Raw genomic sequence first — 27,459 nt, forward strand, 5'->3', positions numbered from 1 at the left:
TAAAAAGGTGACTAAAAAATTATTCTGCTGAAACTCTCCTGGCAATTTGGGCCTTTTCTTTGAACAAGAAACTAAAATAAAGAAAAACCCTTACTTGTTTTTTCAGAAATGTCAAATGATAAATCTTAGCTTTTTCTTATGGCCCAAACTACACTTAAGACAGAACTGCAAATGGTTGTTTCAAGGTTCATGTAACATTCTTATGCTCAATCTTTTCTACTGGTGTCATTTGGTTCCCAAGTATTGCTTTGAAGTTGGTCCAGTTCCTTTCATGTGCAGCTTCAACTCCAGTAACACCCAAATCTGCACATATAAACAGTAGTAGGACAGCTACTACTAAAAATAATTGGAATTTACAAACTTTGCATAAAAGTCTGAGTTAACAAAACTAAGGGGGAGAAAAAAATCTTTAATCTAACACACCGCTTTAAGTTTTCTCTTTAGCAGTATAGAAGACCTTTGTTTTCTATAATACAACAGAGGCAGATTCTACAGACTGTCCAGTGTAGTCTCAAAGCATGTGTCTTGTCCACACCATGCAGCAGCCTCGCAAGCTTTCTCTGGATGTCCACTAAGAGTCAGGCACTTGGCACTTGGCTTTCCTTTGTATCGGGCTCTAAATCTCCAAAACACTGAGGAAGCACAGACTCCCAAAGACCCGCATCCTTCAGAACATGCTCTTTTCAGAATGCGTTGGAATAGGAAGAGAATGAGTCTTAACAAGCCCTTTCAGCTGTCCAAAATCCCCACAACTTGCTGACTTCAGTATCACTTTCATGTGTGCCACTGAATATGTTGACAGGTAACAGGGAGAAGAAAGATGCTTAAAATCGAATGGGATGCTTTGCACTGTTAAGGAGCCATGCAACCACACACAAGAGCCAACCAGAACAGAGACAAGAACAGGAAAAAAGAGGAAAATATATTACCTGGAGGAGAATTCATTATCTGGGAATCAGGCTCACCCTTTTGGGGTGAGGTGAGTAGCTCCCCTTCCCCCCCCAAAAAATAAAATCAAATATTGTAGCATTTTCATTTTCACAGCAAACAGAAATGAAACTTAAGAGCTATTACCTTAGTGCTGCTCTCTACTTTATTGCCCAAGACAGCCACCAATGGCAGCTGAGACGATGAGAAACCTAGAAGGGAGGGAGGGAAGAAGGCAGGCAGGCAGGCAGGAAGGGAGGAAGGGAAGAAGGGAAAGAAGGGAAAGGAAGAAAAGGAAGAGAAGGAAGAGAAGGAAGAGAAGGGAAAGGAAGGAAGGGAAAGAAAGGAAGGTGAGAAAGAAGAGAAAGAAAAGAAGATGAGAAAGAAAGGGAAGACAGATGAGAAAAAAAATCCCACATTCCCCAGCTGCAGGCATTGTGGAAAAGTGCCTCAGGCCCCACACATGTGACTTCACAGCAAAACCTACAGCCAGCCCTGAGGGGTCTAGCACAAAGAGCAAAGTAATGTGACTGTGATTACAACATGTGGAAATTAGAAGCCCTCTTGTTTTATGAAGGTAGGTTATCTACTGAGCCTGTTCTACACTTCTTTCAACTATAATGTAGTGAACAAAGGCTGCCTGCAGAAGATGCTTTATTTTTCTACCACGTCGATGTCACTTAGAGCTCTTTATGCTAGACTAGCTTAAAAAACCTCAATTTAAACCAACATGAAAGGTCCTTAAACAGTAAATAGCATATTATATCAAAAACAAATAGATTAAAAAGTGAACATCCATAGCCAGTATATTTCTTTCCAGAAGAGTTTCGCTTTTCACACTAACAAAAACCGTAAGACTGGCAGATCTGGGCCAGAGGTTTGTAATGGGCCTTTTGCTTTCTTTTTTTTTTCTTCTCTCTCCAGTGATAAATAATCAGTTTTAGAGAATTGATAAAAAGAGACAAGAATGAAAAGTGAGTGTGACACATTTATGAGACGGATTTTTCATCTGTTTCTTAAATACAGCACCTTTATTTCAGATCATATTAAAAAAGAGATGGGAGAGCCACCCAATTTATGTAGTGCTGCAGCAGTGAATACATGTGAATATATGGAGCACAGCCTAGGAGAGCAAGAAAATTCACCAAAAAAAAATCCTGACACATTGAAAAAGTTATGTTATCATTCAAGAGCCGTTTATTTAAAAGAGAGAAATAAAAAACAGGCCACACGACTACAGGCAGCAGGGGATAAAAACACATTGTTTCCAGACAAACCTCCCATCAAAGACATATGACTGAGGATTCTGAAGTCAGAATATCTTTATATTTTAACTTTACACAAGCACTTTCAAGAAAAGTTGCAGTTTTGCTATATGATTTGCTTCATGCTTTGCACTGCTGACTGGTTACAAGAAGTAGCATTGGCAGTTTTTTTCCCCCACCATTCCTCTGAAGCTAATGGAGTTGAGGATTTGTTACTTGATCTAATGGCAATAGCTTTCCAATAGACATGCACAGAATCATTGATTAGTTTGTCCTCTCCTTGTTTGCGTTGGAACACTGTTCAATTTACACCAATTAAAGAATGCTTGGTTTGTGTATTGAAGAATAATTAAGGGATGGAATTCCCTATAGGCTACTAAAAATGACATCTGACTGGAATGGTGATTACAGCATGAAGGCAGCATTAGTATTTAAATAGTTTGATTGCTATATAAAATCATTACAGCATCTCACCATGAAAAAGAGCATTAGTTAATTTTGCCTATAACAAAATTAGTTGTATGTATTTGCCTGGTCACTTTAAGCAAATTTGACAAGGCTAATCTTAAAGCAAGCGTTACAGGTTTGTTAGAAAGAACAGATAGAGCACTGTCTAAAGTAACCATTGTGGTAGATATTTATAAAATCTTCAACCAATGTACAAATACGCAACAAATAAAGAGCAGAGCTTTGTCAGAGACTGTCAAATCAAATTTAAACACAAAAACATATTGGTTGTTGCAACTGAAAATCCAAGGGTAACAGGCATGTTAAATGTAAAATAATCAAGGCTTCGCAATATGCAAACACAGAAGAAATTCTTATTTGTTCTACACTGTGGTTCTCCAACACTTAACAGACTTTTCAGCACTGCATGGTATGACGCATCATGGGAGGCAAATAGACATGGTGGAAGGAGTCATCCTTACAAGTAGGTCTCCCCTATGAAATAGTCCAAAGAATTTAAAAAGATTGATGTAACCCATCCATGCAATGCTTTCTCAGACAAGCTTTTTTTTTTTTTTTGTCAAGATTGTAAGGTGAAGGAGAGGTTCGTTCCTGAATATAAAGTTGAGGAAAGAAGGCTTCTTAACCTCAATTTAACTTTCTCATGTGTATATTAAATTCTATCTCCTAACCTTAGATTATTGCATCTACAGTAATGATCTATCTAAAATGTGACAGTAGCATTACTGTAACATAAATTGCTTGGGGCCATTCCTGGAGCATATTTACCTTTCCATAGACTATTTAAATATTGTGTATTTGTTTTACTAAACTTAGATACTATAGTATATTTTATAAGGTCATCCGCCTGCTTCAAGACCTCACATTGCAGCTACTATCCTCCCTATGAGAATTTATGTAGTTCCTCTTGAGGGTTGTCAACACCCTCTTTAATTCATTAAAGGCTTCTCTGTGAACGAACATGAGACTATTCCATTTAAGACTCTGAGGATAGTGAGACTTATTAGCATGTCTATATTGTGCAATGCACAACTGTGTTAAAGATGCCCAAGATCATATTCCAAAAGAGGTGACACATCTGCACAGCACAATATATTCTCATTTGTGCGACCAAGAATGTGGTCAGTCTATAGCACAGATCAAACTAGCCTGCACTTCAAGCAGTGCCCAGTTCTACAGGTGGTATACAGATATCTTCATGCTATATTTCAGTAGATGGATGAGCCCTAAAGCAAGGTTTGGGACAGCACATTTTATCCGAGAGTACAGCCACTGACTTTCCTCATGTTTTGTTTCAACATTTAAAAAGTCTTATGTTCTGACTTTTGTTTTGATTCTGCACAAGCTGTTTTATTTTTTGTGCTAAACCTTCAGATGGGATCTCCCACTATAATCTGCCTGAGTAGACCTTGAGTGTCCAGGAGTTAGGCTAACGCTTTCTTTCAGTGAATAATCTTCTCTTGCAGCAAGGCTGATATTAGGGTGTATTCGTCCCTCCACCCACAGGAAGAATGTCCATTAATTTCAATAGAAACTCTCCAAGCAGAAAAGGGAGAACTGTGCCCTGGGGAACATTCATGGAAGATTAATGGTGAGGAGAGGAAAGTGATACAGTACAAGCAGAACAAAATCAGAACCACCACACAAATAAAACTGGACAAGGGTTCATTTTTTAAAAGTCAGTCAAAACGGCAGGAAGGCTTTGAAAAAAAATCAGGGCTGTTTCAGTGCACTTTTGCATACACTGGCTTTCAAGAAGACATGAATAGAAACCTAACAGCATCTCTTTTTTCATACCTCCTTTCACAGGTCTCACTGGCAAAGAAGGATTTAGCACTTAATTCCTGTATTTTTATGTGGCAAATTAGGAATTTGCACCTTAAAAGGAAATTGCTTTTCAAACTCCCATAAATTCTGGATTTTATTTTTTTTTAATGGTGGAAAACATTCCCTACCTTCATCCCAACACATAATAAATAGCATTCTCCAATACTTCTCCTCAGAAAGATGTAGGAAAGTAGACCTGGCCAAAGAGAGGTGTTTATCATTCATTCTGAGGAGAGGTTAAGGGTCTACAGCATGTCCTTAACCATTTCATCTTAGCCCTTTCCAGTTTAAACTCACATATTGCTTTATTATTCAAAACCCAGTGTTTGTTGAGGAAAATGTTTACCTTAAGACCTAGACATCTGATGAAGTAGGATCTGCTGGTGCTGAATAGCCTAGACAAAAACTAGAATATGAATAGAGTTGGAATATGTTTTATTTCTCAGCTTAACATGAACTAATAGTAAAATCCCTACACTATCTCCACCATTTCAGATAGCGACTGGCTGGTACACAATGGCATGAGACAGCAGAAATGGCGGACATAACATAAGAGGATAATATAAGAGCATGCAACAGACCACAGTCATTGTCCCTCTGGAAGGAAGCACTGAAGGTATGGCCAGTTCTGCTGACAGCAACACAACATTCATTTTCAGGGGTGAGGTGGTGTCCATTGGAGTGGGACAAATGGAATAATTAGGGTACCCCTGAAGGGCTTTTCTTCATAAAGACAAGACTGTCAGACAAGAAAGTGCAATAATATCCAGTGAAGAAGTATATTCACAATGTGGCACTGCCCTGGCAACCACGGCTGTCAGCAAAATGCCCCCTCTTCAGTCTGTCAACACCCAAGGAAAGATAAGCTTAAAAAAGGTTAGCACACATCCTGAGCTGATTTATTTTTGGCCTTATTTCTTCCTTTCTGCACTTCTAAGTACAACAAAAGGCCAGAGGCAGGTGTCTAGATGGCACTCAGTTTTCTCCTTTAATATGTGAGGCACCATCAAAAAACAATCAGTGATCACGGAGCACGCTCTGGATTTGTCTAAGCATAAGTGACTCAAATACTAACATGTGAATTCAGTGAAGTTAGAGTGTGTAGAGTGGAGATAAATTACAGCAGCAATTGAAGTTGAATGTGATATAGAAATCCAACCAACAGAAGACAATCTGGAAACAATTATTCAGAAAGCTGCTGACCCTCTACTTCTTTAAAGAGTTAAACATTTGGATTGGTTAACTGGCAGCCACAATAACAGGCATATGCTCTAATCTTTGATCCATAGCTGAATTTGCAACTCTTTGAATGAGAAGCAGATCACATACATTCACATATATTTAAGGTTCTATAGGGAGAAAAAGAACAAAAATTGCTCTTCCAAAATCACATCTCGACATCACACAGAGTGTCATGGGTCTCCCAAAGTACGCAAATATTCAGAGCCAGTTGCTAGACTCCTATTTTATAAATGGCCCTGTACTGTGACATTCTCACCCGAAGTTCAATCAGAATTCTTCCTAGAACAAAGAATTGCAAGCCAAGAGTTTGCTTCATAGCTAACTCCTTACAGAGGTATGTGTGTCTGTCATTAAGATCTCATTTCTTAATCCAAACTTGTGTCAGAACATTCCTAAAGCCTGAATGATCCCAGGGTTAATGGATTAACAAGAAGATTCTTTGTGACCGATCGAGAAACTGTTGTCTACTCTCAAATGTATATGCAAATAACAGATTTCTGCCAAGGTCTTGACTTATCATAGTTTTGGTATATTTTTTGCTGTTGATAAAAATTCTGCAACACAAGAAAACAATGAATCATTCCACTGGTAGCATGAATGCAAACCAAACCTAATTTTATTTGTGTTCAAGCCTCATTTCTTGCACATTTCTGTTTTCAACGCTCTCTTTACCAACCGAAGGATATTTACTTAGCACGCATCAACAGCATGCATCAACAGTAGTGTCTATGTCACGGGAGATTTCTCCCACTTGGTAGTATTCCCCCAGAAAGTAGTTCCCATGGACTGAAGTGAGAAGCATATTGAGTATTGTGAAGTGATGAGGTAATCATCCCTGCAAATGTTATCAATTGTGAGATATTTCAACAGAGTCCTTAGTCTATTTGACTAATCACTCCATCACTTTACAGTATATGCTTTCTGTCTTGATTCCCCTACAAAATACTGTCTGATATCTGCAAAGAAGATGGTGATTTCTGTTATCTGTTATTGGCTTATGGATACTTCCTATAAATCTCTAACAAAGAAGATGGATCACTACATGGGGTTCCAGGATATGTGCAAAGAAGGCACATTCCAAGAAATATTCTGTCTAGCTCTCTTTGCAATAAGCCTTACGGAGGCACCAGGAATGGTAGAGAAAGGTATAAGATAGAATAAAGCAGTGCTTCCAAGCACAATATGCCTCATCTAGTGGGCAGACAAAGCACAGTAAAATCCCAGCAACAATCTCACAAAGTAGGTGGTGCAGACAGTAAGTGGTAGGTGCAGGAAGAAGGTGACATGACACAGTGGTATTATTTTGGGGGTGACCAAACTGTCAGTAGGTGAACCAGAACCCAAGCCAGTAACTAAGTAAATATAAATATTAAACTAATTGGGATAGCACAAAATTGATGAAAGTTGGCAATAAACTGCAACACTGGTAACAGGTAATGTCATCATGGTGGTTTAGTCCAAGGCAATCACCTACACTCATTCTGTAGCTCAGAGGTTCCACCAGTAATAGAGATCTATTTTACTGCAGAGATATGAGATACTACCATAAAGTGGCCAGTGAAACTGGTTGAATGGATGAATATCTGGAGATGCCATTTGAAAAGGACAAAGAAAGAAAAAGTCACCTAGATCGGATGCCTAATTCCAAGGCAGATTTTACCTAAGAAGGTTTTATAAGTCCTGCTCTGTACGTAAATTCTCAAACTTTAGGAAGTTAAGAACCCAAATTAATTTCTAAGGCTTTTTGCTTTATTTTACCAGATATATTAGGGATAAGCATGCTTGTTGGTATCTTGATATGGATTTTTTTTGACAGGACTTTGATTGACAGTTCTAGAACTGTGGATCTTGAAATACGTTTAAGATCAACATTAAAAGGTCAGGAAGTTCAGAGTCTTACCTACTCACAAAAGCCAATTAAAAAGTAGAGCTCTTTTGTTTCAGATTTTTCCTCTCCTTCACTTGAAACAAGAAGTGAGTGAAATAAGAATAACCCCAATCACAGCAGAAATACATTTGTCATTTGACAGATGAAGTCAAGGAATCATTTTCAGTTTCCATACTTGTGCCTCAGGCCTGATGTCCATTCTATATCCATCTCATACCAAAGGGCAACATTGTTTGTCATATATCTCAAATCAAGTATATATATCTGGAGTTTAAGCCAGCCTACAGTGACCAGAGGACATGGAGAATATTTTTGTACCATTTCTAATGTTCTAGTTCTGTCCTTCATAATCACTGAAGATTGGCTAGGCCGTATGGCAGCTTCTATCTTTCTTAAAACAGAAAAGGAGTGGGAAGAAAGGAGAGTGGCTGCAGTAATGTGCAGAAATATCCTTCGGTGGAACAGCAAGAGAACACCAGGTGAGAGCTGAGCCTCACCTGTAAGAGAATATAAATCTTACGTTGGGTTGTGCACCAAAACACCCCAGAGATCCTCACAAATCCGTATAAAGTGGGTCAGAAGATAAGTGCAACAAGCTAACAGAGAAGTTAAATAAATCCCTTGCATCATGTCTGCTGCAGAGAGTCGCACAGAAATTCCTGTGCCAAAGGCACTTTGCAAAGAAAATCAGAGTGTGGCCTTTATACAGATTGAAGTCTCTGAGGAGGAAGTTGTAGCGTAACTTGAGAAACTCAAATGCAGTAAATCACCACAACCGGATGGTGTTCATCTGGGAGTTCTGAGGGGAAATAAAGTGAGAAAAAGCCAAGATACTGACAAGGGGATGCCTTCTTCCCTTGAAAAATGCAGCAGCACTAGAAGGCTGGGAAGCCCTATTATGTTGCCTGTCTTCTAAAGGAGATGAGGAAAATCCTGGGAATTGCAGAGCTTTGAAGTTTACCACAGTTTTAGGGAGCCCAAGAAACCGGTTCTGAACAGTAGCTAAAGAGAGTATGTTGGACAGAAGAAACCCGCAAGGGTGTCCCTCAGTCTGTCAAATGGCTTCAGGTTGGCACTAAGAGACAAGTCCCTCTCTGTTTTACAGGAGTGCCTTAAGGAGTCAGCAGAGCAGCCTTCAGAGGGAGTGACAGGAGGGTAACAGGGACTTGTCAGAGGAGGGTGGCCATGTGCAAACGATCTAATTAGTTATAAGCAATTGCTAAATAGGATGGTAACAAACCAAACTGAGAAAAATATCCTGAAGACAGTGTGATTCTGCAATGAATTATAAATTAGACCAGAAGAAGTAAATATGTGAACATTTCTCTTCACGGTGAGGGGAAAGTTGAGCACCCAGCAGTGGGTATTAGAACTAATTTCATTACAAACAAACAAGATTGGATCCCAAATCCTAGTGCATTTAAGTTAACGTATCCAGAGCCTACCCTAGATCTGGATCCAAGTTGCACATGTGGTTCCTATCTTTAAAAAAGGACAAATCAGTTCCTGGAGTCAAACTTGAAGAATTCTGAGGTTTGAATACACCCTATCCAAGAACTATAGTTCAAGCCTACTTGATATACATGTATGAAATATGGAATGCAGGCATATGTGTGCATAAAACACGAAGGAAGCAATTAGACGTAAAACACAAACCAATTTTAGAAAGGAATCATGGCACAAACTGCCCTGATACAGAGACTGAATGTATGAGTGTTTGCTCTTAACATTAATTTGCCTCAGCTAGTTGAAAGGATAGAAGTCACAAGCAAAAGGACCATCAAACACTGTAAGTTATTTGGACTGATGTGGCTTCATACCCATTTCATTTCTTTCCTATTTTTTTTCTTTTTTCTTTTTTTTTTTTTTCAGTTCCTACAGGCCCTGTGCACCAAAGGCAAAGCTACTTCACTTTTAATTCACTCTGTCTCTTTTGAATTCATTAGATTTCAAAGGAAGTCAGAGGTAGGAATTAAACAAAATATAGAAAGTGGGACATTTCTGACTGGCTTGTGCGCTTTCAGTGTCTAAAAAGAAAGCTTTCTTTTAAAGCAAACTGTAGGAGGGCTTGTAAAAATAGATATTTACATTTACATACTGGGACGGATTCTTAGCTGCCATCAAACAATATTGTTCCATCATCTTTAACAGAGAAAAACCTAACCATTACAACTGAGAAGCTGGCTCACACACATTACATGTGTGTTTGAAGCATGTTTAAGATCCTGTGTTTTACTGAATGCATGGAGGACGCTGCTTCTTCCAGGTGCTTTTGCTTTTAAACTAAGATGTGGAAGTTAAAACTCTGCTGTATTTGCCTGAGGGTAATGGGTTCAGGGAGGCAGTGTGGCAAGGAAGGGTGGAGGGCAAAAGGGAGATAGACACATGCAACAAGGAACTGGCATGATCAGACCCTCCTGGAAAAGACAGCTGGGGGAGAGGAACAGGAAATGGAGTGATGCCCAATGAAGCCATGGTAAGGTCTAAGATGGTTACTTCTTGACAGCAGCTGAGCACAAAGCAATATCTACCTTCAAAGTAAAAGGGAGTTAAGCAGAGGCTGAGCAGCAACCATGACTTCTGCCAAACTCCTTGAGTGTTTTCTGTTCAATAGCATGAATTGCAGGAGAGCTGCTATTGATAGCAAGGTTGAGAAAAGCAGTTCTGCACTCAGCTGCGCTATCGTCAGAGTCATGTAACACAGGACACAGAGTATGTGTCACATCAGATAGTGCTAATAGGTGCCAACAGTCACCTTTGCTCCCTCCCCCTTAGCCTATCCCTGCATGAGAGCCGGGTGAGTATACATATGGAACCAGGCGTATTGCTGTGTGTTTCTGCTCACTCAGTAGGACCCTGGTACTGACTCAGACAGTACTGGACTCTGGACACATAATGTACACTGAATATCCATCATAAATAATAATTACCACAGTAGGGGGCAGCAGCCAGCTGTGGAGGAGAAGTAGGGCCAGCTGCTGGAAGAGAAGTAGGCACTGGCTGAGCATGCCGGCTGGGCACTGGGGAGGGTGAGCAGGCCGTGGCTGGCAGCCAGTGGCAGCTCACTGCCAAGAGGAGGGAGATAAAAGCACAAAAGAGGTTCACCAGAGGGAGCTGCTCCTGGCCACCCCTCAGCAATCAGCAGCGGCCTCAATCCAGGAGGGAAGGCTGATGTCAAAAAGGAGCATCGCCAGCCATAGTGTGTACCCATGCTGCTCGCGTACCACTGGAGCTGGCAAGCTGAGCATCAGTAAGCCCAGCGGGCCTGCTGTGAGGAAGCAGCCCTGCTTATGCCTCTGGCTTGCAGGAGAGCCCTACCTCCTCCAGAAATGAGCACAGCCTCATCCCATTCACCTCAGTTCCTCCCCAGTGGCACCTCCAGCTGAAGCAGGGTCAATACTCCAGGAATGCAGTGGAGCTGCCCGAGAGACTGATCAATGCTTTTCTGAAGAGCCCTGATACCTGGATCTCCTTGATTGCATTAGGAGGGATGTGTCTGGGCAGCACTGAAGATCCCCAGGCAGCAGCACATTTAGCTGTCTGAATTCCTCTGAAGATCTGACACTTTGGGCTTTGGGTCCCCAGGTGATATGGTAAATGGTAAACTGCACACACTTAGTATTCCTGTGCTGCAGCTATAATTCATCATAGTTTTTAAATATTATTCTATCCACTCTGAAGTAATTTCTGAGACCAAGCTGGTTCACCAGCCTCATTTTCACAAGGCTGTTGATGGCATGCTCCCCACACACTGGCTGCTCAGCAAAGTCAACAGCATCCCTGTGTAAGCTCCCCTACCTGCCTCACATATAATGCATACCTATTTCACCAGCATAATAGAACGATGAATTAGCTCATGTTTTGCGTAGCAATTATAACAGCACGGCAGAATTTAGCTTGCTGAAATTTAGCTCTACTTATACTCACGTCTTATCTTCAAGCTTGCTTTTTGTGCCTGGTTATTTTTCACTGAGTTCAAATGCAAATAGATAAACCCTGTTTGCGTTTCCTTCCAAAGGAGGAGTGTGTTTATTTCCAGATTCTATATGCATCTACTGGGAAAAGTCACACAGGATAAACTAAGTATTTTTTATGCTCTGTCCCTAATTGGCTGAGCAGTGTGTGTGATGTGGGTGATGTTAAAGAGAAACCATTTTGCTTCTATTTCTCAACAGAGGGGCTGTACTTTTTCTTTTTTTTCCCCCTTTTTTTCCAGTGAATACAAGAAGCCTGTGTATGGCTCTCATTTTACGTAACCCACAAAAGAAAGGAGAATTCGATAGAGGGCAATCTCAAGCAAACAGTGCATGGTGTCGGGGAGAAACATCCATCATTTTTTCAGGTAATAGGCAAGCACTACTCACGTGTGAACTCGGACACAAATTCATGACGAGCCTAGATGCTACACTGAACATATATACATCCCAAAAACAAAGAATCAGATTCATTTCAAGCAACTTTTATCTGAACATCTGACCTTCAGAGCCAGACTCAGCTAAGTGCTGCTGGCAAACACCAGGATTTGGAAGGAAGTGAGGGGTGTTGCACTATTTTGAAAGCTCTGTTTTGAACCAGCTGTCATGGCGAATGTCTGCTGGTACCCTGTCTTAGCATACAGCCTGTCACTGTTAAGCAGAATGGTAACGAGCCAATGGAGTATATTGAGCTTTACTTTCATGTGTGTCTTTGTGGCTCGGAATTCCCCCTTCACAAAGCCATAACAGGTAAGCTTTGAATCTACTTATGCCATGTCCTAATTGATTGAATTTAATTTGTGTGTGTATCGATCTTTGAGTGCTTGAATATACATGTATTCTTATTTATATGCGCATATGTACATTTGGACATCAGCATTAAATGTAACTGTGCATATTGTCACAGCTTATTGCTATGTTCATCACAGATTCTTGGAGTAGTTGGCTTTATTATACAATAAAACAACCATAGAAAGTTAATGCCTTCTTTAGAATAAATAAGGAACACAGGACTCATTATACCATATACATTTAATGGTTTGAACATCTCAGTGCCCACATGAAAACAAGAAAACATATATTGCAACAAGCAGCATAATAATTCCAGAAAGGAACATCCATCCTTTATGCCTAGAAATATGAGATTCAGCATCATGAGATCCCAGCATTATGTCATCAGCTGCATGAGTTTCACAGCTTATCTGCCTGATTTTAGGTTACAGAAGTAAACTCCAACAAAAATGTATAACACTGCCAACTTAACAGCACATTTATGCTAATACTAGCTGAAATGTTTTCAAGAAGGTGAATAGGATCACTGTTTCTCTATATATGTGTGCACTTACGCATATATATGCATACATACACATGCACATATGTGTGTGAGCTATGTACATAAACTGTCTATAGAGACATCATTATGTTAAAAGGTTGATTCCAAGTACATTAAACATGAAAACAATGTTCTGTACAGTTGACCAATTTAAAGAAGCCCCTGCTGGTGCACGGAAGAATGCACTAGCTTATATCATTAAACATCATCAGATGAGGCTGTAGGTAGCTGAAACGTTCCTTAATGAAAATTTAAAGAGAGCAGATTAAAATGATATTCCTCCAATCCAACAGAACACAAAGGTAAAGACATTCAATTACAGCCAAGATTTCATTTAGCACTAAAGGAGTGTTGTTTGTTGATCAGAATTTATTGCCTGACGTGAACAGCTAGGCTTGTGCCTACGTATATAATTACTTTCCACAGTGTACTCCAGTGGCACCCAAATATAGTTACAAGACAACGTCTTCCATAATTTTGGATTGTAATGTCGATGACCAAGAGTTTGGAAATATCAACAATATATTTTCCTCTCTGACATTATATTTCCTAGCACTGTGAAAAAATATAATTTATTTAGTGACCCATATTTTGGTTTTGAATCACTAGGCTAAATGTTTTAACATTTTTTGTTGATGTTGATCAGTAAAACAGGTGTTATCAAGGAAATGATTTGAACAGGATGCTCTGCCTGCTTGTCTGCTCAGAGTGCCAGTGGCTTTCCCTTGAGCACATCAGGAGTGGTTTCCAGTGAGAAGATACTGAGGGTGCTCAAGTCTATGCCAGACCTGCAGTTAGTTCAGATAAATGCACCACATCTTTAAAATCTTATAGCTAAAAAAGATACTGACAGACAGGAGTGGGACAAGAGGAGATGAGAAAATAACCAGGAGACTGAAAGGACTGATTTATCAGAAAAAATTGAATGATCTAACTAGGTATGAACTGACTTAACATTAACTAAATGGAACATCACATTAGTCTGAAGACACTGGAGAAAAATAGCATCACAGAAGGGAAATAAGGAGGTTTGCAAAGGAATGTAACTGGGAGAAATATGATGATGTTAAGAAAGGAAAAAAACTTCTAACAGGATATACTAGGCAGCACAATCTCTCCTTAGGTACATGGCATTACTTAGGACATTTAATCCACGCATCCAAAGCAACCAAAAATATACCATAGGAGACAATCTCAATGTGCCAGCAAGCTGTACTGGATGACCTTAAAGGTACATTACTAATTTGTGTGTATCTGTTATCTGTGATTTTCCTTGCTTGTATGGCCAACTCATTGCAACTTGTGTGTATTTGGTTTCTCTGGGCTCAGTCCAACTCTTGCTATAGTTAGCAGAATTTTCCAACAGGAGCAATAAGACCTCAGCGTCTTTTCCATGTCTTTGCTTCAAGAACTCTGCAAGAACTATATCATTTATATCATGTATGACTGCACAAACAACTAAACTATATTGATCCCTTAGTGTTTCCTGAGTATTTAAAACTGTGTTTATCTATTTAACCTTGGAAATATTAAGAAAAATATGTGCTTTCTTTCATTGCTAGAGAAGAAACTTACAGTTCATCTAAAACCAACTTCTGATGAAAAACTGCTTTGGTTATAAAAAAATTAAGATGATTTTCTATACCAAACCAAAAAAAGATATTACGCAAAAATGGCAGAACTCTTTCTACTGTTAAAGCAGTAATGCAGCTAATGAAAGAAGTTGACAATGAATTCTGAAATCAAGGCTGTAGTTTTCAAATGTTTTTACCCAGTATCTGAATGCATACAACCCCATGACACTTCAATTCCAGCTCACTTGCAGGTAGGGAATGACTGTTTTGCAGCAACTCAGTGCTGGCCCCTCGAGAGGCACAAATTTCTGTGTAAGTGGGGCTGAATGTTCAGGGGTCAGGGTTGTGTTTCGGTGTTGTCCATACATCCAGCAGCTTGTATTGTAAATCTTAAGAGCAGCGTTTTTGAAAATACTAAACAGACATTTTGGTAGCCAGTACTGAGCCTGTGGCTATACTGCTTCAGGCTGTGATCTTGTCAGCTTTTAAAAGATAAGTAGGGTCAGGCAGGGTCAGCATTTGGATTGGTAACTCTAAGGCAAGTCAGTAGCTGCAGGAAGTATCTTAGGCAATAGAATGGATGTAACTGTTTTCCTTGAGCCTTTTCTAATACCCTGATGAAGGCATCACGCCCAGCTGTGACATGAGAGCAAGACTCTCACCCTCTGCAGTCATCAAGAGCCTCATTTTCAGAGGGGTCTTTCCCTGACCTACTGTAGAAGTACATGGTAAGGTAAACAGGAGATCACAGCATTCGGGTGCCACTTGCACATATGCACAGCACTGGCTGGATGGCCTGCCAATGCATGGCCCATGCACACTGCATCAGGAAGAATGATATCTCTGACATCTTTGGGGATGCTTGCAGCTCCAAACTGTCTTTGGCTATGTTTATAATACGAAAGTAAAGTCTTTTTAGCCAAGACTTTGTCCGCCAACTTTCAGGTTTGCACATTTCTACAGAAAGTACAGAAGGGCTGATAATGAAATCCTTGTCCAGTGGTCTACATTGCCAAGAATTTTAAATTGTAAGTTAACCAATTTCTCCTCTAAAGTTCAAACAATAAATAAAATTCTATGTGAAAAATGGAGCCTTTTATTCCTTTGTCAAAATCTGATCAGAGTAAACTACAGATGTTAAAAGGCACTATAGTTCAAAGAATTAAAAAGAATCTTAAGGGGTTTGTATGAAGAAAAGAGTTTTAGAGAATAATATGGAAAATATTATAATGCCATTATATAAATCAGTGGCACATCCTCACTTTGAATACTGTCTTCAAATTTGGTCACCTCATCCCTGTAAAAAAGAAAGTAGAAATAGAACAAGTCCAGAGAATGGCAATAAGAAATGATAAAAGCCAAAAGGATGGGGAATTTCCTTGAGAAGAGAGAAAGAACACAAACCCCAGCCTATCTCTCAAAGCAGATTGACCCTCACGGGACTGCAAATCTCACGTGAACCCTATCCATAAACTTGGATAACAACTGTTGCCTGAGTTAATGTAGTTGTCCTTGGCCTCTAGGCAAAAGATCTGGGGACTGCACATGCAGCAGACTTTGTGCTTTCACCACTGCACCCTGCCCTCTTTAAGGGAGGACTTTAAGACCATGAGCTTCTGGAAGTCAGAGTGACCTATGGACAGTGGACGGAGAGCTGTGTATTAACAACACGGTTTTTTTTTCGCTGACTATATACCAAACGTATTTCTTGGTCTTGGCTTCAGGGACTTTATTTTTCCATACTTTTCTTTCCTTCAAACTTTGGATTGATTTTTCAGAAATGCATTGGTGATTGAGAAGTATGAATCCATTGACTTGTCTGACATTCCTTTTGGTGAAATCATTTAGCTCTTTTGAAAATATGACATTCGTCTATTCGAGCAGTCCTGAAGGGACTGCGCAATCTCCCTCACTTTGTGCAGTGGGATCCCCATGCTTCATCAGAGCTCTCCTTAAGCATGACTATAATATAAATAACATTTTGTCCTCATGATCCTCCAACCTAATTAGCAGCAAAGGAATAAAAAACCCTTTCCTATACTGCAAGGTGAAACGAAGAGGTATCGAATTTCAAACGGATAAGAGGTATTGCTTTTCCAAACAATGTACGGTTAATTAATGGAACTTGCTGCTGCACAGATAGTACTCTGTGAAACAGTATCATATTTGTAAGTGATGAGGCATTTTTAGACATAAAAGCAAATCTACACACCGAGTTCAGATTGGGTTAAGTTCAGTAGCATATATTATGCAGAAGATCAGACTGGCTGATAATAATGGTTGTTCCTGGCCTTGAAAAAATCTGTGAGAGTTTTACTAATAAGTATTATGTAATAGTGTCAGTAGTTCTTGGTAAAAGCTAGTCAATGGATGGAGTCAGAAAGGCATCACAGAATCATAGAATTACTCAGGTTGGAAAAGACCTGAAAGAACATCAAGTCCAACCACAGCCTATCCATAGTACCCTAACTCTAACAACTCTCTGCTAAATCATATCTCCGAGCATATCATATCCATGGTAAACTGTTATGCACTAAAATACACAGGAAGGAGGGGAGAGTTCCCTTTCATACTGTCTGACATTGGCTTCTGGCAAAGACAAGTTGTGTTAAGGTTGACCAAAGCCAGCGACTGCTCAGAAAGAGTGAGGAGGAAGTTTCTTTATTCTTGAAGCAACTGCAGGACACCACTGAATATCTGTGTCTAGGAAATGAGATGCTGTCTGATCTACTAATGGATAATCAGGATGGGTGAGGTGGGCCTTCTGAGGTCTAGGGAAGGCTAGGAGGCTTTTCAAAGCTGTAGGTGTTCACCTCTTTTACTAGAGCTGTGCAAAACTTTCTCCCATAGTCCAGCATGGAGTAAGTAGCCATATTCATTGTAGTATGGTATGCCTTGTAGCCCTATCTGCAGACAGGAAAAAGCAGACTGAGACAGATAAATTATTGGGAAAACAGGTTAGGAAGAAGGTGAGAAAACTAAAGGCTCAGTGGATGCAACTAGATTTATCTTTTGATCTGCAACATTATGCTGTGGAGTCCCAGTCCCCATCACCCAGATCAGCATCCCTTCAGACTGTTACCAACCTCTGTATAAACCCTTACCCACTTCACCCACTCACAGGAATCTACGGGTATATAAGGTCCATCCTCATCTGGACATGGCCATGTTGTAGAGCTGAAACTTGAGGCAGAACAACATTCCCCATGGGTATCTGTAGTCTGTGGTGCCTCTGCTTCTCTTTTCTACTCCAGATATATCCTCCGATGGAGACAGTGGTCAGGAGATGTCTCAGTGATCCTTCTGAGAAACATTCCTCTACTGTGGTATCTGGTTTGTCTCTGAACTGTCAAAAAGGTCATAGAGACTTCATTCTAACAGAGCACTATAAGAATAGAGGCCCTCTTCTCCATGTTTACACTCACCTGCAACTTCAGCAATCCAACAGGCACCACAAGAAATCAGGGAGGATGTCTTCTAGGGAATAGCTGTGTTGGAGCCATTTGAATCACAGAAAGTGTTTCAGCTTTGTGGGCTGAAAAAGTTATCTGCCAGGGACAAAAAGAAGAAGAATCACATCAAAAGGGAGCCGAACAGATCCTTCAAATAGAAGATTTACACTGTACATTCACATAAAGATACAGAAAGTAAGCACAAAATCCCAGAGCCGTTGTGATTCCAGTATGTTTACAATGACAACTTAGATCTTAAATTTCTTCTTTTGGGGGCAGAAAGTGCCATGGAAAAAAAAAATATATATATATATGGATATTATTCACAAAAAGGATTGTCCTGTATACTCGTAAACCTCTGCAATTTATTCTGTAACAGCTTTTTACATCAAAGAAATCACTAGCTAATGACATCTGAAACTTAAAAAAATCCACTTATTCACAACCCTGTCCCTGAGGGAATTCCCGTGTGTTATCAGAAATTTTTCCAAAGATCATTAACAGATATTACAAACCAATTGAAACTGAGTATTTTCTTTGCAAATTACTTTTAACTTCAGAGCTATTGAAAAAAGACGTTGAGTGATTTAATTTACTTAATCTGTCTACAGATTGCAGCTATGTGCATATTGTGTGATTGCATTTCCAACAAAAAGCATATATAACTATCCCTAATAGAGATATTTTTCTAAATTATCATACAAGATCAGTAAGATCGCTGAAGATATTAATGTTTACTTTTTCATTTAGAAAATTGCACTCAAGAAAGAAATGGGCACCTTTATTCTGTTGTTATCTCTGAAATAATAACACACCATAATACTTATTTTACCTGCTATTTTAATTAAAACTCCAATAATCACTACATCTGTATATCCTTAGAGGGTATGTTCTACTGATTTTTCTGAAAAATCACTGTATTTTCATTAGGCTGCAAAGCCAATATTTTTGAAACCCCTTACACAGCAGTGAGCATACTGAACAAAATTCTCTATCTTGTGCCAATCCAAAACAGCTAACTGCAGAACAAGCTAAGTCAGCACAGGGGTGGAAAATGTATCCTATTCCCCACCTTATGGCTTTAAACTCCTCCCAGAGAACCACACGCACATGAGCACCCCTACTGCAGGAAGTATAGAAAATTTCTTGCCCCTTGAATACTCGTAGCTTCCTAACCAGAGTTCCTGCTCTCTTTGCAGATAAGAGATAAGGACTTGAAATCCGCAAAGCTCAGGTGAGCACTGAAGATATTTACTTTGAAGCAAAGTGAAGACAGCTGCTGTGTGTTATGTGCTGCCCAGTCCTCACTGTGTGTTACACGTGCTTTGCTAGGATGCTTTTCGAAGAAGTTTTGTTGAAGTTCAGCCCACTTAAGCTGGTGACTGACTGGCCAACAAGCATAGGCATGACAAAGGTGTTAGATGTCTTGGAATCTTTATTAGCAAAAATACAGGTGATGAACTTTGCAGATGTGTGGGCTGGAATTCCTAGCCTTGATATCTATATCCTGCCCGAGCCTCAGTCATCTCATTTGTGGCTTTTCACCCAGATGTGTCTTGGCAAAAGAGGTTAAAAGGAAGGTGAGAAAGTACCAAAGGCTCAGAGTCTGGAACTGGACTAATCTTGTTATCTTGTTGGAAATGGTGGAAAGAATTCGCAGAAGCGCTGATAGATATTTTGCAGGTGACAGTTACCACTGCTTGTTACTAAAGTATTCTGCATCTTCCCATTGTCTAGGTCAGTCTTCTGTGCTCCTGCTACTACTGAACTCCCACTCTTCTGTTCTATCCATTTCAAGGGTTACAGCAAAAATGTATTGAAGCGAGAAGACGATTTTTCAAGTGCATTAAAAAGTATGAGTTCTGTGAACTTGAGCCAGTTTGTAAAGAGTATCTGTAGCTGATGAAGGCTGAGGATATTACTCCCTGAGCAATGTGAGGACCAAGTTTGTTCTGTGGTCTTTGGGTACCTGTATTTTCAGCAGCATCTCCCTCACCCTTCTGTCATGCATGTGCAGCCAGAGCTAGTGTTAGCTCAGATGGTGCACACATACCACCAGAAAACCAGAGTCAGTGGTTTCACTTAGAGCTAGCAGAAAAGTCTCATGTACACTGAGCTCCAGGGTGACTCATTCCAGCACTACACCTTCCTTTTCCTCCTCCCTGATTTTTAGTAGCTGCCTTGCATTGCTTGGGCTCTAATATGACTAGCCATGCCGAGCTGTGGGGGTCCTTCTCACAAAGGCTAGTGGCATGGCAATGCCACACAGCAGTAGAAGCCACCAAGGTGTCTGTAGGGAGGACTTGGATCTCCCACCTGCCTGCACCGTGCATGGTGTTGACCTGCCGTCACTCAACCCAGGGCATCTCTGTGGAGTCTGATAACACATCTACTAATTAATGCCAGTTGTGATCCTTGGTCAGATCCTCAACTGGGATAAATTGACACGGCTTCATTTAAGCCTGAGACAGTTAGCAGCAGCTTAGAGCTGACCCGGTGGTTTTCTTTATAATGTGCAAATACATCTTGTTGGAAGTGAATAAAACCCAACAACTAATTGCACATGAACCACCAAACAATCAGAAAATGAAATGATTGTCAGTAACTCCCAGCTCGAGCCAAATTACAGTGGTGACAAAGAAGTGATAGCCTCAGATCTGTTAACAGCCCTCTGAGCTATCCAATCCCCTTATAATAATAACAATTAATAATAATAGACATGCTGCTGGATACGTTCACCTTTCTGTAAGGAAAGCCTAATGAGTATCTTTTTAAAAAAATAAAAAGGGACTTGGGAAATTCAAAAGTGATTCTATTAACTTGTAAGCATAGCATTTTACCTTTGAATAACTGAACTGATCAAATTTATTCTGAAATTCTCTTTTTGAATGAAAAGGAACAGTCAAGGAACTTTCTCAAGATTCCGTTTCGGCCATTTGTCAAAGTTTCATTTCGATCAGTACTTCTATCCTGTTAGGCCGTATCACCCATCCTCTCAACCATAGTAAGCAGAGCACTAGTAGGTATAAATCTTAACTAGAGGCAAGGAAGGCACTCCCTAAAATCAAGCAAAAAATTTGATAGGTTATGTCAAAAGGAACTGCTGTTATTATTATAATTTATTATTTGTTAAGCACTGACAGTGTGCTCAGTTCTGCTGATTAAGTTCTTCTGAGCAAGTTTTACTGATTAGCTTCTGAGGACAACACACTACTACAAAGAAGATATTTGACAGCTATCAAGACTTTTGCTTTCAAGGCTCACTTAGCAAAACAATTCCACGCCAGTTATGCAAGTTTCATGAAGAAAAAAGAGAGAAAATGCATAAACTGAGTAAATATCATGACTTTTGTGTTCACTAATATTCCTACTCTAGATCTCTCACTTCAGTACCATCTGACAACCTCAAAGTTACACTGAGATTTGAGTAAGATCTAAAGCCTCATCTCTGTTTATATTCAGTTTTAAGCATTGAGCTACATTAAAGTCAAGCATATAGGCTGTATTGTTAGGCTCCATCTTTGCGTTTGGCACTTGTTCCCCTTCGGGAGGCAGAGATGGGCTGAATGGGGCCAGTCCAAGACAGACAAAACTTGAGCAGATTCAAACTGTTGCACACCTTTCCTTCTCAGCACAAGGCAGATTAAGGTCAGATGGTGCTATGCACACGGGTGATGATCTGACCAGAAAAATACTTCTGGGAGTGCAGGCTCTAAAAGGGAACATCTTTCCCATCCCACTTGGTCGTTTCTCCAGCAGACCCATCTTTAAGTCTCTCCACTCTGAGATGTAAGGCATATTTTTTGCAGGGTACCTAGGAGTTGGGATGATTGCTTTGGGCTGGTCTGGAGCCACTGCAGCAATGTTATTCCTGAGAGCCCAGGTAAGCTTGGTCTCTCTTTAGCAGGTAAAGGAGTCACAAAGAGTTTCTTCCTCCACCCTAACTCTCCCCATTGGCGTTCAGCATACTGATCCCCAAAAAGTAGGCACTGAATGGAAAATCTGTGCATATGGGTGCAGGCAGGGAACAGTGCTCTAACAAGTGCTGGCCAAATTTGTGTGTCAGGAGGGTGCCAAGCAGACACTGTGCCTTGCCCCGGCCAGGTAACACCTCAGCATTATAGCAGCACCACTGCCAGGGCTCCAGCTGTGAGGATGTTCTTAGAAGAAAAACTCTCTTTTGTCTGCAGCTATCCTCAAGCTTGCACACTTCCCTAAATCCCGCCAGCATGCTTTTTTTTCATAACCGACAGAGGGAAGTGAGTTCTTATATAAATCCTTTGTGTGAAGATCAAACTGCGCGCATGTAGAACTATGGGTTTTTTTAGGGGAAAATCTGCCCTAAAATAATCATTCCATGTTATCCCCGTGGAGTGCCTGCTCTGCCTGTTAAAACGCATCCAAGGCCACCCTCAAGACCTGAATCAACACTCCCAGGCAGCAGCCGGCTCAGCTGAAGTCCCTATGCTTGCAGGGAGGGCAGAGCGTGGGCAGCCCAGGGCAGGAGCGGGGTCAGGGGCAGCGCAGCTGGAGGGGGCCGTAATCTGAGTTGCTCCTTGCAGACAATGTCAGCCATTGTATGGAGCAAGAGAAACTCGGGGAGCAACACAGGAGCCCGGCTGGGGCCATTCAGAAAGGGTGCCTTTGCCCGGCTAGCTGGAACTCCTGCATCCAGTGGACTACACAGGTATGGAAAGAGCCTGTATTTTCAGTCAAATCTGTAAGTTAATCTTCATTTATTAATAGATCAAGGAGTGGAAGATTTGGTTGAGAAAACAGAGCCTCCCTCTCACAAACTCGGACACATTTGTAATGGAGAGAGGAGAATCGGCAAAAAATGAGTGACTGATTACAATACTATTGAGAAATTCTTTAGAAAATGACAAGTAAAGAAGAAAGCCCCCCAAATGGCAATAGCACTGCAGTTTTAGGATCGAGTTCAGTGCAGCTTGGTGTTTGGTTATTAAGCAATTCAGTTATCATCCAGAAAATGCCCAAGCATTAGGCATAGCAAAGCCTGTGATACCAAAGCATAACACATCTCATATACTTGGAAAAATCTGTCCTTCCTTCTATCACCATCTCTGTTCCTCCCCTCCCACACTCCTGGTTTGCTTGAATACAATACAATCAGGGCTTTTATAGCCAGCCCTACCTTTCCCAGAAGGTACATCTCTTAAAAAGAAGCACAGATTCTCTCTGAGGACCATAAAAATGGACTCACACTTCAGTGCCATCATCTAAAAGATGGATGAACCAATTCCGTTCAAATAAAAACATTCTACCTGTGCCCATCCTCCAGCAAAATTTCAGCCAAAGGTGGAACTAAACCCAAATCTAGCCATTATTAAAGCGGAGAAAAATCAGATTCCTTTTATTCTCCTATTCATTCTCTGCCATAGTGATTTTCTGAATTTCTGACAAGACCATGACAGAGAGCTGAAGGGCCGAAAGGGGCTGGATGTGCCGTATCACTGGCCCAAGTAGAAGCAGGAAATACTAAACATCTTGAATGGAAGCCTGTTCTCATCAGGTTTATAGCCCAGCTTTTTCCATCAAAAGCAGTGAGGATGGTACAGACAGGGTGCAGAAAAGCATCCAAGCATATGGGAGTAGATTTACACTAATCCTCCTTTTGAGCTTCATCCAGCACTAAATCAGAGCCACACCATAAAGAAGAACAATACAATAACTTGTGGGGGGGAAAAAAAGCAAAAACATGCCTCCTCTCTATGAGGATAGGGAAAACTAAGCAACATTACTTGCTTTTCTCAGAAACTGTTAGAGGAATGTAATAATGTATAGCATTGCAGAGACTGGAAAAGAACAAAAATCAGGTACCACCTTAGCTTGGCTGCCCAGTATCTGCATGCCCAGTGCAGGGTAGCAGCACAGAGGGGCCAGCCTTGAAAGAAAGCAGGATAACAGCCAGCTGTGTGCCACGGTCATGTGGACATCAAATCTCACCTGGGGGGCCATGAAAATGCCTTTTTTGCAGGGCTAGGCTGTGCTGAGGCTGTCCAGCTACTCATGCCATCCATCCCTGAGGCACCCCGTGAAAGCACTGCTGTTGAACTTAGGGTGAAGGGTGTTATGGCCTTGTTCCCCCAGCAAGAACACAGGGCAGCCTGTGTGGAGCAGGAAAATGGCTTTCTCAGCACAAGGCAGAGGGCCCTATGGTTGCAGCAAGTTCCCACAGGTGTGCTGTGTATGAGCAAGCAGAGCAGGCTTACACAAGGAGCACCAAAGGCTTCCCAGGCTCATTCTCATCACATTAATCTCCCAGCCATGATCCTTGACTTCACCTACTGAAAGCAAAAGGGAAAGAGCTGCTGCTATAACATATGCACCAAGTGCTCTAACAGCAGTAACACATACTGGCTGGGACCCTAGCCCTTGATCACTTCTTCCCTGTGTCTGAAGCAAAAAAAAACAACAGTTTTTTAACATTTGGAGTCATGCTCCACAGCATCAAAACAAAGCTGTCTGGATCTTGAACCAGGGACATAAAGAAATAATTTCAACAGAGAGCTTGCTGCAAGAGATCTAATGTGTTCAGGGGATTAAAAAGAGATGTCAAAATGAAGTGGGTTGTTAAGGGTAAAAGTTGGGAGAGGATTTGGCTAAGTAAACAGGGATGGGAAACAACACATGCAGCTCAACACACATATAAACACTCATACACAAGCAGCACAGACCTACAACTTAGGCAGAGCAGCCTATTGTTTCCACACATAAAAATCTTCAAATTGGAATTTTCTTATTCATGTATACTGCCTTTTCCTGATTAAAACTGGAAGAAATCGTACTTATCTCTTTACTTATAGAAAGAAATCAATACATGGATCCACAGGAAACTCCCCAAAAACTCCAGTTCCTAAAAATTACTGACAGGTTTTGGCTGGTGTCAATCATCAGAGCTGAGTAGACTTCCAGAGGGTAGATCATCTTTACCCCAGCTTAAATCTGCCCCCATACGCTGTTTCCTTAGAACAACTCGTCTTCTCTTTTTCTCAAAATATGCATCTGGTTTAAGGTGACTTTTCCTCTCCCAGCATATGGAGCTGAATGATTATGACGATTTACATTTATTTTAAATCACAGTCTATTAAAAGGAAAAATAAATGCTAATATGTTGATATGGTTTACTTCTGAATGAATTATTGATATGAATGAGTAGTTGCAGCTATCATAATTACTGTTTATTAAATAAATATATTTTGAATTAGAGACCCTTGATTAAGAAATCACATTTTTGTCTGAAAATTATTTCCCTGCTGTTACTATAAGCAATGCCTCACATTAATCTAAATAAAAAATAAAAAATAAAAATAGTGAAATGATTCTCCTTTTTATCTTATCCTTTGCTCTGTGAACTTGGCAGCGCTTTGTGCATATTCCCTTTCACTGCTTCTCTCCTCTAATCAGTTAAGTGAGGCTCTTTCCCCTCTGTTGTTTGTGTGGATCTGTCACATAGCACCTAGAGACACAAAAAACATTTTAAACAGGAAAATGTGAAACAGAAAAACTAAAGGATTGAGGATCAGATACCTGAAACTCCTCTCAACATTCTCTTTTAAGCTGAGCACGTTTCATATTAATGGTGTCTCTTTAACATAAATAATGATCTAATGAAATAAATATGAAATCGAAAGAATCATAAAAAGAATTTTACATTTAAGAATGCCATCTGTGTAACACTTAGTCTAACAATGAAATCGTTTCAGCGCCAGAACAGCTCACTCTGCTTCCAGCAGAAGTTATAGAGCGGCGCAATGGTTCTGATGAACAGCACAAAATCAAAGTTCAGCTGAAGAATGACACCTGGGTTCAAATGCACATTAGTCTATGGATATCACATGGGACTTTCGAAGTAGGCCCTGCTAATGTTTCCCACCTCAAGTCATCAGTAATTTTTCATGCAGTTGCCAATGTTCATCAAAAGGAGATTTAGATATCAGAGTAGATTTTGCAGGTCAGCATACTGCTACAACTACTGCACTAATTCTCTGCTTTTTCACAGCACAAATGCATTCTGGAACTCAGGGCTAGTTGGGTTTGGCTGAGAAGCCTAGGCCTCAGAGGTGAGACCACGTGTAAACACACTGGTAGCATGGAAAGGCCTACCTATAAAGCACTTGTGACAGTGCCAAACTTGAGTATGGCTTTTAAGACCAGCGCCCTAATTCATGGGACTGTGGATGGTGATGCAGAGTCAGAGGCTGTGTTTCTAATTCCTGGGAAGCAAAACTCTGGTCTCACACACACAGCAGAGGCCCGCCAAGCACAATGGAGATTGTTTGTTTACACCAGCTGAAGAGAAGGGAACATATTTGTTTTGAGCGAGCTGTGTTAGAATACATATTGTTTTATATGCCCGGGCCTCATTACGCAGTGCTTGTCTTCAACATGGATCAGATCCTAAAGCTGCTCCACATACTGAAATAAATGTGAGCTCTACCCACAGAACATCTCCAGACTTAGGCCTCACGTCTATCAATGTCATCTTAAAAAAACAAATGCTTAAGAAGAAAAACAACAAAAGTATCTTAGAGACTGTGGAGGATGCTCACGTGCAGTAGATGCCATTCAAGGGGATGCTGAGGAGAGACAGAAACCCATGTAACGAGGCTGGAGAACAGAGTGGGCCTGAAAGAAAATGAGAGATAATTAAGGTTTCCTGAAAGAAATATGAGTTGCACTAGTCAGTTTTGAATTTCAGAAGTTTTCTTAAAACTGAGAGGGAATTCTCCCATCACATCAACAGCGGGTCTGTACTAACACTCCCCCCAGGCAGAGGTGGCCGCAGACTCTGCTTTGCTCAAAGGCACAAGAGCATTCACGGGGGAAGAGTTAAAGTGCTGCTCAGTAAACAACCTGAAGAGCTGCACGCTGTATTCATGTACGGGGAGGTAGGAGCCAACAGAGAGAGACGTTCAGAGGCAATCAAAGAGGATCTGAGCCTCCCTGAGCTCTCACATGACAGTTGGGATCATTTCGGATCCCTTCCAATGAAGATAAAATGGCATCAAAAGCAGAGAGGCTTTTTTTCTTTCTTTTAAGGATGAAAACACAACATCATTAGTCAAATTTACTCTGAACTTCCGCCTCCTCATGTTGATTTGTACTCAGGTTGAGTAAACATATCTTTCCATCAAGGTAAATAAACGTAAAAGCCTATCAGTAACTTAATTGCTTAACGAATGATGCAGTGTGGGGTGTAACACTGTTTTTGACTATGCTGCTGGAGTTAACGACCTCTCAAAAACACCTATTATACATCTTGGCAGTAAAAAAATCTTCACATACTTGAAAATTTGCTTGTAAAATTTCAGCCGTTTTCCAGTCATTTTTCCCTGTTTTGAGGAGGGGGTAGACACCTCATATGGCAATTTGCTCGGTGCACCTGTGTCAAAATGAGTACATCGGTGCAAGATGCTGTCTTTTGCAGGTCTGCATGCCACAGAGAAATTCAGTTTGAGAAAAGATGAGGTTCCAGAGCAAGGGCA

The 27,459-nt window shown here is 40.6% G+C and overlaps 2 long non-coding RNA genes across 2 annotated transcripts in view; one reads left to right on the plus strand and one right to left on the minus strand.

The window, feature by feature from the left end:
• Window positions 1-821: 821 nt before the first annotated feature.
• Window positions 822-19,348, plus strand: LOC140253275 (uncharacterized). Its single transcript, XR_011903818.1, has 4 exons — window positions 822-979; window positions 4,983-5,103; window positions 11,834-11,959; window positions 19,150-19,348. It is a non-coding gene; the product is annotated as an uncharacterized lncRNA (long non-coding RNA).
• Window positions 12,612-27,459, minus strand: part of LOC140253272 (uncharacterized) — a 37,427-nt gene continuing 22,579 nt past the window's right edge. Inside the window, exons 2-4 of the long non-coding RNA XR_011903817.1 lie at window positions 26,524-26,599; window positions 17,924-18,046; window positions 12,612-17,844 (exon numbers count right to left, since the gene is read on the minus strand). This is a non-coding gene — a long non-coding RNA (uncharacterized lncRNA). The remainder of the gene's footprint in view (window positions 17,845-17,923; window positions 18,047-26,523; window positions 26,600-27,459) is intronic.

This window comes from Excalfactoria chinensis, chromosome 1, assembly GCF_039878825.1.
Source record: "Excalfactoria chinensis isolate bCotChi1 chromosome 1, bCotChi1.hap2, whole genome shotgun sequence".
Taxonomy (NCBI): domain Eukaryota; kingdom Metazoa; phylum Chordata; class Aves; order Galliformes; family Phasianidae; genus Excalfactoria; species Excalfactoria chinensis.